Here is a 13,591-nt window from a genome sequence, read left to right as displayed (position 1 = left end):
CCCATCGCCCTGGAGATTTCCTTGGCTGAGAGCTCATGTGGGAGCACCTGGTTCCCAGATGACTTGTCCTCATCTTTCTCAGTCTAAGTTCTCATTCTTTTTTTTTTGTTTTTGTTTTTGTTTTTGTTTTTGGGCCACACCCGGCGGTGCTCAGGGGTTACTCCTGGCTGTCTGCTCAGAAATAGCTCCTGGCAGGCACGGGGGACCATATGGGACACCAGGATTTGAACCAACCACCTTAGGTCCTGGATCAGCTGCTTGCAAGGCAAACACCGCTGTGCTATCTCTCCGGGCCCTAAGTTCTCATTCTTATAAATGGACACCACTGTAGCTTTCTGGAAACAAACAAACAAACAAATATATATATATATAAATAAGAAAAGCTTCTAAAACCTTTCATGTTGAGATTTATTTTTTCTCAATCTTAATAGTTTGGTTTGGGGCTGGAGTGATAACACCATAGTAGGGTTTTTGCCTTTCACACATCCAACCCTAGATGGACCCTGATTTGATTCCTGGAATCCCATATAATGCCCCAAACCTGCCAGGAGTGATTTCTGAATGAAGAGCCAGGAGTAACCCCTAAGCGCTGCCGGATGTGACCCAAAAAAACCCCCAAAATAAAAATAAATAATAAAAGTTTGTCTTGGTGAATTGGTGTGATTGTTTTGTTGGTGAGGTAGCCACAGTCACTTCCCATCCCTATTATTCGGCCCAGTTTTGCATTTTGGCTTTTCCAATTCTCTCCTTGAATGGGCATGGCATTGTGACTTGCTTTGGCAAAGTGACTAACCTTCCAGTTAGTGTCATTGTATAACTTCTGAAACTATGTCTCAAGAAGCCCTTCAGTATCTGTTCTCATCCTCTTAGCAGGGTGACCTGAGACTACACCATGAAGAAGCCAGGACTTGTGTAGGAAAAGCAGAACAAAAATAACAGCTCTGTAATGAATACTAGCACTATGATGACCTGTGTTATGTAGCAAAAAAAAAAAAAAAAAAGACAGTTGGCAAAAAAATGCTACAGTAATTTGGAAGATACAAAAATGTATCTAATGAACTTAGCTAAGAATCTCTTGAATTGGCCGGGAAGGTGGCACTAGAGGTAAGGTGTCTGCCTTGCTAGTGCTAGCATAGGACGGATCGCGGTTCGAACCCCCAGTGTCCCATATGGTCCCCCCAAGCCAGGAGCAATTTCTGAGCGCATAGCCAGGAGTAAACCCTGAGCATCAAACAGGTGTGGCCCAAAAAAAAACAAAAAAAAAAGAAAGAAAAAAAAAAGAATCTCTTGAATTTAGCTAAGAATCTCCAGAACTAAAGTTGCAAGTATCTGTTACATTAGTGCTTCTAGCTACATGTACTGAGGTCTTACGTTCTGCAGAACGAGAGGAATTATAGAGAACATAAGACTTGCTATGATAGAAAAATAAAACATTGTCGGGGCTGGAGAGATAGCATGGAGGTAAGGTGTTTGCCTTTCATGCAGGAGGTCATCGGTTTGAATCCCGGAGTCCCATATGGTCCCCCGTGCCTGCCAGGAGCAATTTCTGAACCTGGAGCCAGGAATAACCCCTGAGCACTGCCGGGTGTGACCCAAAAACCACAAAAGAAAGAAAGAAAGAAAGAAAGAAAGAAAGAAAGAAAGAAAGAAAGAAAGAAAGAAAGAAAGAAAGAAAGAAAGAAAGAAAGAAAGAAAGAAAGAAAGAAAGAAAGAAAGAAAGAAAGAAAGAAAGAAAGAAAGAAAGAAAGAAAGAAAGAAAGAAAGAAAGAGAAAGAAAAGAAAGAAAGAAAGAAAGAAAGAAAGAAAGAAAGAAAGAAAGAAAGAAAGAAAGAAGAAAGAAAGAAAGAAAGAAAGAAAGAAAGAAAGAAAGAAAGAAAAAGAAAACATTGTGGAGCCAGGAATAACCCCTGAGCACTGCCGGGTGTGACCCAAAAACCACGAAAGAAAAGAAAGAAAGAAAGAAAGAAAGAAAGAAAGAAAGAAAGAAAGAAAGAAAGAAAGAAAGAAAGAAAGAAAGAAAGAAAGAAAGAAAGAAAGAGAAAGAAAGAGAAAGAAAGAGAAAAAAAGAAAGACAGAAAGAAAGAAAGAAAGAAAGAAAGAGAAAGAAAGAGAAAGAAAGAGAAAGAAAGAAAGAAAGAAAGAAAGAGAAAGAAAGAAAGAAAGAAAGAAAGAAAGAAAGAAAGAAAGAAAGAAAGAAAGAAAGAAAGAAAGAAAAAGAAAACATTGTGGAGCCAGGAATAACCCCTGAGCACTGCCGGGTGTGACCCAAAAACCACGAAAGAAAAGAAAGAAAGAAAGAAAGAAAGAAAGAAAGAAAGAAAGAAAGAAAGAAAAGAAAGAAAGAAAGAAAGAAAGAAAGAAAGAAAGAAAGAAAGAAAGAAAGAAAGAAAGAAAGAAAGAAAGAAAGAAAGAAAGAAAGAAAGAAAGAAAGAAAGAAAGAAAGAAAGAAAGAAAGAAAGAAAAAGAAAACATTGTGGAGCCAGGAATAACCCCTGAGCACTGCCGGGTGTGACCCAAAAACCACGAAAGAAAAGAAAGAAAGAAAGAAAGAAAGAAAGAAAGAAAGAAAGAAAGAAAGAAAGAAAGAAAGAAAGAAAGAAAGAAAGAAAGAAAGAAAGAAAGAAAGAAAGAAAGAAAGAAAGAAAGAAAGAAAGAAAGAAAGAAAGAAAGAAAGAAAGAAAGAAAGAAAGAAAGAAAGAAAGAAAGAAAGAAAGAAAGAAAGAAAGAAAGAAAGAAAGAAAGAAAGAAAGAAAAAGAAAACATTGTCTTATTCCCACCTTGTATATCTAGTAAAAAGTTATCAAAGAAAGAAATGATGGTGAAGAACAACTATTGCTGGCTGTAATACCTTTTTTGGGTTTGGTTGGTTTGGTTTTGGGACCACACCTGGCAGCATTCAGGTTACTCCTGGTTCTGCACTCAGAAATCATTCCTAGCAGGCTCCGGGGACCATATGGGATGCCAGGGATTAAACCCAGGTTTGCCCCATGTTGTTCACTTGCAAGGCAAACACTCTACCACTGTGCTAGTGCTTTGACCCCACTTTTTTTTTTTAACTAAGAATTCAGAGAAATGTCAAGACCTGTCTCTCATTTAGCAATGGTTTCTTACAGTCTTCAAGGTATACTATTTCACAGGAGCTCAACATGTCCCAAAAAATGATGGCTGCAGGGTTTAGAACCTGGAATAAACTTTCAGTAACTTTCTCTGAAAATCCACAAACTTTTTATGATAATTGTGTTATTAATGAAGTAATAAAAACTTAGACTAAAAGAAATTGGATTTAATAAAAATAAAAAGATATTTCTAGATCACCACCTGCAATGAGTAGGTAAAAAGCAGACAGAAAAAGCTACTTAACAGTAAAATGGAGACACTTGTTTTGGAAAAGGACAGGTTCATTAGTGGGTGAAACTGAGCGCCAGGGAGATGGTAAACACGGATGCCCTGGCAGGAAGCAGAACGAAGTCTCACCCCTAGAACAAGAGTTACTAGTAGTTCTAGCAACTGATTTTCAGAACTGCTAAGAATCAATCGCCAGGAGTCTTCCAGACTCTACTTTTGTCTTTTTTTTCAAGGGGAGATACCCATCCAGTATTGACCTTAGTACAGAGCAAGAGGAGACTCTGCTTTAGGTCCATTCTTTGAAACAGCATTTTTCAGACAAGAGCCAAATGGCCCCCTGTGGAACCCTAGGTTAGTCCAATGAGACACAGTGAAAATTTCATTAACTATGGTCATGGCATGAAACTAGGGATGCCAACCAGTAAAATAGGGGGGAATCACAAAAAGAAAACAAAATGTTTTGAAGGATATTCCTCAGCACATCCCTTTTGAGCAAATAGTTATTCAAACCAAGAGTTCATGTCGACCTGAGACCCAAACTGCTCTTTCTCTGGATTGTTTTTCAGGCACAGGGAACTTCAAAGCCCCTTCCCTAAATGACTGGAAACATACACCCAAGGCCTATGCATGTCTCTTCCCTAGGTGAGCCTCCTAAGAGTCAGTAGACCCCCAATGCACCTCTTTTTGTTTGTGTTGTTTATTTGGGGGCCATACCCCACAATGATCAGGGGTTAGTCTCTACCTTTTACCCAGGAATCACTCCCATTGGTGCTTGTGGGACTATCTGGGGTGATGGGTATCAAACCAGGATCATTTGTTTACAAGGCAAGCATCTTACCACTCCACTATCTCTCCAGACCCAATGTACCTCTTGGCCTAAGAACAGAAATGGCTATTTGTCAGGAGTGTAAATAGTCTAGATATGTATGAGCCACTGTCCACATTTCTAGGATTTTAAGCTTTGGGGTAAGTAGAGAAAGCATTTAGGATATGGATGACAACTTGGCATTCGGTATTTTCAAGTTGTTATGGATGTCTATCATTCTAGAAAGATTATATTTTATTTAATTTTTTTACTGATCTTCTTTAGAGTTGTACCCAGTAGAGCTCAGACTATGTAGTTCCAAGAATTGAATCTAGAACTCCAGCATCCAAAGCATTCATTCAAAATATTTGTATCCTATCCCCAATTCCTTTCTTACATAACAGTGTTTGACTTCTAAATTTTAGACATCTAGACATACAGCATATGAATATCTATGTCAACTTTTGCCCTAGGTGCTGCAGATGTTGGAATCAGGCCTACACCTTTCCACCTCTCAGCCTCACTAGAACTGAGATGAGGAAGGGATCCAGCCCCTCCATTCACTTTGCTGACTTCCCCCTTACTTCCCACTTCCCATCACCAGGCACATTCCTTCCTTCTCTGAATCCTTAACTCACTCTGTTTTCTGTATACTCTGCATGCTACCGCCTCGGAACTAACACATTGCCATTCATACTAGGGGTACACCAAGTAAGAAATGGGATGCATTTTTATACTGTTCCTGGGATTCCAAATCATAGAAACCTAAATAGCTAGACATGGTTTTGAAAAACAGCAGTCTAAGTTGGTACATTTCTATTAGAAAACAGTATTACTCAGGCCAGAGAGACAGTACAATGAGTAAGGCTCTTGCATTGCACAAGATTGACCTGGATTCAATCCCCATCATCCCATCTAATACCCCAAGCCCAGCAGGAATAATTCCTGAGTGCAGAGCCAGGATAATCACTGAGCATTTCTGAGTATGCCCCCACACACCACCAAAAAAGACAACTATTCCTATAAATATCTTCATAACTATTATCCTGGAATCCACTCAAATTCCTAGGAAATAATTAAAAGAAGCAGAAATAAATAAAAGAATAAATATACAGGGGCTGGAGAGATAGCACAGCAGTAGGGAGTTTGCCTTAGACGCAGAAGGATGGTGGTTGGAATCCCGGCATCCCATATGGTCCCCTGAGCCTGCCAGGAGCAATTTCTGAGCGTAGAGCCAGGAGGAACAGCTGAGTGCTGACGGGTGTGACCCCCCCAAAAAAAAAGTAAATATACAAATAACCATATTTAAAAGCCAAGTTTGCTGAAGTTTGAACTATGCAATTAAGTATGAAAATATGTCTAAAAATAGGAAACTATCTTATTTATAACAAAAGTATTTTGCTGGTCTGTCATTGGATACATACATGTTTAGGAGTGTGATTTCTTTTTTGGGGGGGGTTTTTTTTGGGGGGGTCACACCCAGTGACACTCAGGGGTTACTCCTAGCTATGCGCTCAGAAATCGCCCCTGGCTTGGGACACCAGGGGATTGAACAATAATTCGTCCTAGGTTATCATATGTAAGGCAAACGCCTTATGCCTTGCACCACTGCTCCAGCCCCATAGGAGTGTGATTTCTTCCTGTTGTACATACCCCTTGATTAGTAAGAAATGTCCATCTTTGTCCCTTATAAATTTTCCGAGTCTAAAGTTTATGTCATTTGATATTAATATGGCCACTCCAGCTTTTTTAAGGGAGTTGTTTTCTTGGATGATTTTCCTCCAGCCTTTGATTTTGAATCTATGTTTGTTCTGACTATTCAGATGTTTTTCCTATAGGCAGAAGAACGTTGTATTTAGCTCTTTGATCCATTTTGCCACTCTTAACTGGTGTCTCTTAACTGGTGTATTTAGCCCATTGATGTTGAGATAATTGTCACAAGATTTAGAGCCATCTTTATATAGAAGTTTGGTGTGTCTTTAGGCCTGTCTTGTCTTAAAGTAGACCTTTAAGTTTATCTTGTAAGACTGGTTTGAAGTCTGTAAAGTTTTTGAGCTGCTGTTTAGCTGTGAGGCTATGTATACTTCTTTCAAACCTGAAAGTGAGTCTGGCTGGGTGCAGTATTGCAGGCGAAGCATTTATTTCTTTGAGTTTTGTCACTATATCCCACCACTGCCTTCTGGACTTGAGGATTTCTTGTGACAGGTTTGCTCTAAACTTTTTTTTTTTGGGGGGGGGGTTTGCATCACACCCGATGGCGCTCAGGGGTTACACCTGGGTCTCCTCTCAGAAATCGCTCCTGGCAGGCACAGGGGACTGTATTGGATATCTGAATTCAAACCACTCTCTGTCTTGGGTTGGCTACATGCAAGGTAAATACCCTACCACTGTGCTATCTCTCTGGCTCCTGTAAATATTAAGGATGTTCCTTTGAATGTAATTTCTCTTTTTGATCTTGCTGCTTTCATTATTCTATCTCTATCTTTTTGTTTTGTTTTGTTTTGTTTTTGGGTCACACTCGGCCACACTCAGGGGTTACTCCTGGCTCTGTACTCAGAAATCACTCCGGGCAGGCATGGGGACCATATGGGATGCCAGGATCGAACCATCATTGGTCCTGGGTTGGCCGCTTGCAAGGCAAATGCCCTACCACAATGCTGTCTCTTTGGCCCCTCATTATTCTATCACTATCTGTGGAATTCATCATTGTGTCTAAGATGTACCTTAGGGTGCTTTCCTTCTGGTCTCTTTTAGCTGGTATTCTTCAGGCATGCAGGATTTGGTTGCATGCAGTCTTCAGCTCTGGGAGTTTCTCTGTAATAATGTCCTTGTCTGTTGATTCTTCCTGGAGATTTTCTTCCTGGGTCTCTGTGACTCCAATGATTCTTATGTTGTTTCTTTTGAGTTTATCAAAGACTTCTATTTTCATCTGTTAGCATTCTTTTGAGTATTTTTTTCCTTGTCTGATAATTTGCTTTAAAGTCCTTTTCCAGGGGCCGGGAAGGTGGCGCTAGAGGTAAGGTGTCTGCCTTACAAGTGCTAGCCAAGGAACGGACCGCGGTTCGATCCCCCGGCGTCCCATATGGTCCCCCCAAGCCAGGGGCAATTTCTGAGCACATAGCCAGGAGTAACCCCTGAGCGTCAAACGGGTGTGGCCCAAAAACCAAAAAAAAAAAAAAAAAAAAAAAAAAAAAAAAAAAAAAAAAAAAATAAAGTCCTTTTCCAATCTCTTCTGCTGTATGAAATTTTTCTGCATCTCATCTTCCAGCTCACTAATTCTCTCCTCAGCTGATGTTACTCTGTTGCAGAGGCTTTCCATTGAGGTTTTCATTTCATCTACTAAATTTTTCAATCCTGCTATTTCATTTTGAGTTTTCTGATTTCTATCTTTGTGGTCTGTTCATGCTTTCTTTGTATTTTCTGAACACCCTCCATATTTCTACTCTAAACTCCTTATCTGAGGGGTTAACTAGGTTGTTGGTACTTTTCAAGTCATCAGAGCTGCCATCTTCATTCTCTATGCATGGTGTTATCCTGCATTGTTTCCCCATTGACATGCTTGTAGTGTGGTTTTTACTATGTATTGTGGTGGGGTTCATGGGCTAAAAGATGAATGCAGCCATGCAGGAAAGCAGGAAACCAGGCAAGGAGCAAAGCAGCAGCCTTTTATAATGGCTCTCTTGTGCCCAAACACATGGCAGGTATCAGCCTCCACCTTTCATGGGTAGAGACAGCCTACCCTATGCTGGGCCTTGAAAAGATTATGTTCATTGGTGTCTTCTTGGCTGCCTCAAGAAGGAAAGCAGGAATCCCTTATTGACTTTTATTGAAAAAGGGTTGGAGAAACAGTCCAATGAGTGCTAAATATGGACATGAAGGGCAGGCATTCAAAGAGAGATATACTAACAAATAGCTAATAAAATTAATATTCTTTTTTTTAATATGGAATGCTTCACAAATTTGCGTGTCATCCTTGCGCAGGGGGCATGCTAATCTTCTCTGTATCATCTTAATTTTAGTATATGTGCTGCCAAAGCAAGCACAAAATTAATATTCTTTAAAATTTTTAAGAAAAATAGGGCCCGGAGTGATAGCACAGCGGCGTTTGCCTTGCAAGCAGCCGATCCAGGACCAAAGGTGGTTGGTTCGAATCCCGGTGTCCCATATGGTCCCCCGAGCCTGCCAGGAGCGATTTCTGAGCAGACAGCCAGGAGTAACCCCTGAGCACCGCTGGGTGTGGCCCAAAAACCAAAAAAAAAAAAAAAAAAAAAAAAAAAAAGAAAAATATAGATCCCAAAAGAATGGTTGGTTAATCTGACCAAGGGGCCAGAGCAATAGTACAGCTTGCCTAGCACTTTGTACTTAGCACATGGGTTTGATCCTAGTACTACATGTGATCTCCAGAGCATAGATCCCTAAGCACTGCTTGGTGTGGAAAGAAAAGAAGAGAAAAGAAAAAAGAGAAGAAAAAAGAAATGGAAATAATGAAAAAGAAAGAATATGATTTAACATATGAAATTTAAAATATGGATTTTAAAGAGTTGGGGTGGGAGTGTTCATTTTTTGAAAAGCAGGACCTGGTGGTACCAATAGGAGGGAGACAGTGTGGAGAGCACCTGATGTGCTCAGGCCCAGAGAGCCAGTGGGTGTGGATGACCACTTGATTTTGGTGATCAGATTCAGGGTCTCACCTTGCTAACTTAGCAAGAAATATTTGGGGGGGGGGGTCGGGGAGAGTTTGGGCCACACTCAATTATGCTAGGGTTGGTGCTTGGGGTTATTCGTGGTAGTGCTGTGGAACCATATGTTGCTAGGGATGAAATCCAAAGTCTCTACATACAAACCATCCACTTCTGGGACAGAAGTAGGGCGTTTGCCCTGCATGCTGAAGGACGGTGGTTCGAATCCCAGCATCTTACCTCAAACTGCCAGGAGCAATTTCTGAGCATAGAGCCAGGAGTAATTCCTGAGCACTGCAGGGTGTGACCCCAAACAAAACAAAAAAACCCCATCCACTTCTGCCCTTTGAGCCACCTCCGTCATCCAGAACTAACTTTTAAAGGACCCCAAGATCAGTAGCAAAGCATTTCCCAACACTGGTCACTTAGGAAGCCAGCAAAGAGTGCTCTCTACCATTAGCACTCCTTGAGGAACTGATAACCCAGGGGTCTTAAACTCGCGGCCTGTGGGCCGTTTGCGGCCCTCCGTACAACATTTTGTGGCCCGCGGCCGGCCTTCAAATATCGCAGTATTCACGATTATTCGCTTACCGAATAATCGGGATAAAAATCGCATTAGTAAGAAAAAAAATCGCATTAAACATTCGCATACCCCGAGCGGTTCCGTTCAAGATATGCAAATGTTTAATGAGATTTTTTTTGTGATTTTTTTCTTACTAATGTGATTTTTTATTGCGAATATTCGGTAAACAAATAATCGCGAATACTTGGCGCCTAGCGCAGACGTCATTTCCTCTGCTCCTGCCCACTGTCCCTTTCATTATTGAAGGCCTAAGGGAGAGAAGGGAGAGAAGTTTATTACAGAATTAGATTTTGTCATACCTTCATCATGACTTCATCAAAGCCTGCAATGAAGAGAAAGATTGATGATGAGCACGAACAATTTCAGAAAAAGTGGGAGATGCAGTATTTCTTTGTTCAGCACAGGGGCATCCCCACATGTCTTATTTGCTCAAAGAAAGTTGCAGTGCACAAGGAATACAACTTGAAACGCCATTATTCAACTAAACATGCTGAGGAATGTGCAAAATATCAAGGAAATGAGAGAGCCAAGCGGGTTGCCAGTCTTAAAGCATGTCTAATGAGGCAACAAGATTTCTTCAAGAAAGCAACCAAAGAGAATGTTGCATCAGTCGAAGCTAGTTACAGGGTTAGTGAAATGATTGCTAAGGCAGGAAAACCATTCACAGAAGGAGAGTTTGTTAAAAAATGCATGTTACAGGCTGCAAGTATTATCTGTCTGGAAAAGAAAGGTCAGTTTAGCAAAATCAGCCTTTCTGCCAACACTGTGGCAGAGCGCATTTATGACATGTCAAGTGACATCATCAACTGTGTGAGAAAGCCAAATGTTTTGATGCATACTCAGTTTATCTTGACAAGGGCACAGATATAACAGACACTGCGCAGCTCACAATTTATGTCCGTGGTGTTGATTGCAATTTTGAATTGACAGAGGAGCTGTTCACAATAATCCCAATGCATGGCCAGACAACCACTAATGAGATATTTCGGCATCTACGTGATGCCATTGAGAATGCAGGTTTGCCATGGAAGACGTTTGTTGGAATAATAACCGATGGAGCACCATTGATAACAGAGAGGAAAAATGGACTGGTGGCACTTGTTCAAAAAAAACTTGAAAAGGAGGGTGTAGAGAAGGCCATTGCTCTTCACTGCATTATCCATCAGCAGGCCCTTTGCAGTAAATACCTGCCGTGTGATAATATGATGTCTGTTGTTGTGAAATGCATCAACCAAATCAGATCCAGGGGATAAAAGCACAGGAGGTTCCATGCTTTTTTAGAGGAAATGGAGTCAGAATATGGAGATGTGCTCTATTTCACTGAGGTACGTTGGCTCAACAGGGGAAATGTCCTGAAAAGATTTTTTGACTTGAGAGAAGAAGTGAAAGCCTTCATGGAGAAGGATGGGATGATGTTTCTGAGTTGAGTGATCACAAATGGCTCATGGACTTAGCTTTTCTTGTTGACATCGCACATAAGCTGAATGTACTAAACAATATGTTACAAGGCTCGGGGCAGCTTATCAGTGCTGCCTATGACAACATGAGAGCATTCCCCACAAAACTTGTGTTACGGAAATCCCAGCTCTCTCAAACAAACCTTTGCCATTTTCCAGCATGCAAGGAATTTGTGGATTCAGGCATACCATTCAGTGGTGAGAAATATGTTGATGCTATTTTTAAGTAGAAAAGGAATTTGATCACAGATTTGCAGACTTCAAAAAGCACAGAGCCACTTTCCAAATTTTTGTGGACCCCTTTTCCTTTGATGTGCAAGATGCCCCTCCTGTGCTTCAAATGGAGCTCATTGACCTGCAATGCAACTCTGATCTCAAAGCCAAGTTCAGGAAGATTAGTGGAAAAGCAGACATGCATGGGCAATTTTTGAGAGAATTGCCCCCCAGCTTCCCTGAGCTTTCCCGAGTGTTCAAGCGCACCATGTGCCTTTTTGGGAGCACATATTTGTGTGAAAAGTTATTCTCCACATTGAACTTCAAAAAGTCAAAGTACAGGTCTAGACTTAATGATGATCATCTTCAAGCCATACTGAGGGTCTCAACTACTTCCTCTCTAAAGTCAAATGTGGTTCAGATTTGTGAGAAGAAGCGCTGCAAGTCTCTGGCAGCAAGGAATAGGCAAAAGATGCCATGTTCAGAAGAACTGTTCATGATCGTCACTCAATGTTCTATTCATGTTCAGAAGAAATAATTAAAACTGTTAATAATGACGTTTGAGGACTTTTTTTTTTTTTTGTGAAATCCCTTATGCGGCCCTGCCTTACCCCGACTTTGCCTCCTGCAGTCCCCAGGTAAATTGAGTTTGAGACCCCGTGCTAACCCATCTGCATGCTTCTGCTCTCGCAGGAACAAGATCTGCCCTTGTCTGATGCTGCCACCATGTGGTAGATAGGGCTTGTGCAGTCACAATTCTGTGGCACCACTATGCTAAATTCAACACATCTCATTTAATTCTCAAACAATCTTATGAGCTGGACAGTGTGGTTTTCCTCACTTTTCAGGTGAGCATGAAAGTTCGATAACTTCCCTTGGATAATATTTTCCATGATTATAATTTAGGTATATATTTGAGAAGACAAATATATTATCCTAGCATGCGCACGGGGGTGGGGAGGGGGAGAGAAACTGGGAAAAGGCAGGCTAATAAAATGAGGTGTCTGCCAAATAAACCCTAGCTTTCTCCCACTTCTGATTGTTCCCTACATCTCCCTGAAGTGCAGAGGAAACACAGCAGGTAGTCTTTACAAGATAGCACCCTGTTCCAGAAGCCTGAGCTCTCCCAACCATTTACCACTTCCTGTCCTGGATAAGGAGAAGCTGAGCCAGAGGGAGCCCATCTGGCCCCAATGGCATCTTCTGGCTTGAACTGGGTCACTCTAAAGATTTAGACCAAAAGAAAACTTCAGGAAAAAAAAACCCTGTAGTTTATTATCCCTGATTTACACAGATGCAAAAAGAAAAAAAAAAACTAGCAAAACTAAACTAATCCAACAGTATTAAAAGGATTGTACATTATAACAGTGAGATTTATTCTACATGCAAGAATAGCTGAGCATTTGAAAAACAATTAATGGGAAACAAGATAAAGAATCATTTAATATATATACACAATTAAAGATATTTGACAATAATTGATCTCCTTCATGATAAAAGACTCAGCAAACAAGGACAAAGGGAAGTACCATAACATAAAGAAAGATGCCCAACTCTTGCCACTTCTCTTTGACATAGTACTAAAACCTCCAACTAGAGCAATTAAGAAAAAGAAATTAAAGACACCCAACTGCAGTAGGGGGCAGAGTGATAGCTCTAGGAGGGTATTTGCCTTGCATGCAACCAGCCTGAGTTCAATCTTCAGCATTCCATATGGACCTCCAAGCACTGCCAGGAATAACCCCTGAATGCAGAGTCAGGAGTAACCCCTGAACATTGCCAGGTGTGGCCCAAACCCATCCCCTAAAAAAATACCTGAATTGGAAAGGAAAATTATCCTTGATTCACATGACATGATTATATAGAGAAAGAAATTAGATTCTATCATACAATTTATCAAAACAAATTTCACAAGGTTGCAAAATACGAAGTCGATATATGAAAATCATTTGCATTTCTATGAATAAAAGTACTAATAATCTTAACTAAGTAAAATATTTGGAAACTAAAATCTGCAAAACAGGGTCCAGCTTCACTACTTAATTATGACCAAAATTCCAGGTAGGCCAATATTTGGGCTACATTACCAGGTCCTTTTAGGAGTCAGTGTGGGCACCTTCTCACTCATACTTATTGTAATTCTTTAAGGCCTGGAAGCCAAAAATATGCCCCACAAAAGCCATAGTGTCAGCCACAGTGCTTCAAATTCCTGGACAACTCCATTTTTTTAATACTGTCATCTCAGTAGGAACACATCAATTTTGATGCCAGTGTGTATCTGAAGCTACCTTAATGTTCAGAAACAAAAGAAGTTAACAGAAAGATCTATTAGCAACAAGAGCTTAGTAATCCTTCTGACAATCACTTAATGACCTCAATAATTTTTAAAAATTTTCTTGTTGCTGTACTTTTTTTTCTTTTTTTTTTCAGTTATGTTGCTCCCACTTATGTGAAAACAAAAGTATGAGATTAACTATGTAATACATGATCTTTAAATAAAATAATTTTA

The 13,591-nt window shown here is 40.4% G+C and overlaps 1 protein-coding gene and 1 non-coding gene across 3 annotated transcripts in view; one reads left to right on the top strand and one right to left on the bottom strand.

Moving 5' to 3' along the window:
* RPRD1A (regulation of nuclear pre-mRNA domain containing 1A) overlaps positions 1–13,591 on the top strand; it is a 1,137,547-nt gene that overhangs the window by 911,145 nt on the left and 212,811 nt on the right. The window lies entirely within an intron of this gene.
* Positions 8,087–8,193, bottom strand: LOC126004657 (U6 spliceosomal RNA). Its single transcript, XR_007493923.1, has one exon. It is a non-coding gene; the product is annotated as a U6 spliceosomal RNA (small nuclear RNA).

Source organism: Suncus etruscus, chromosome 3 (genome assembly GCF_024139225.1).
Source record: "Suncus etruscus isolate mSunEtr1 chromosome 3, mSunEtr1.pri.cur, whole genome shotgun sequence".
Taxonomy (NCBI): Eukaryota; Metazoa; Chordata; class Mammalia; order Eulipotyphla; family Soricidae; genus Suncus; species Suncus etruscus.
Note: the sequence above shows the minus strand (reverse complement) of the source record. Positions and strands in the feature narration are given on the sequence as shown.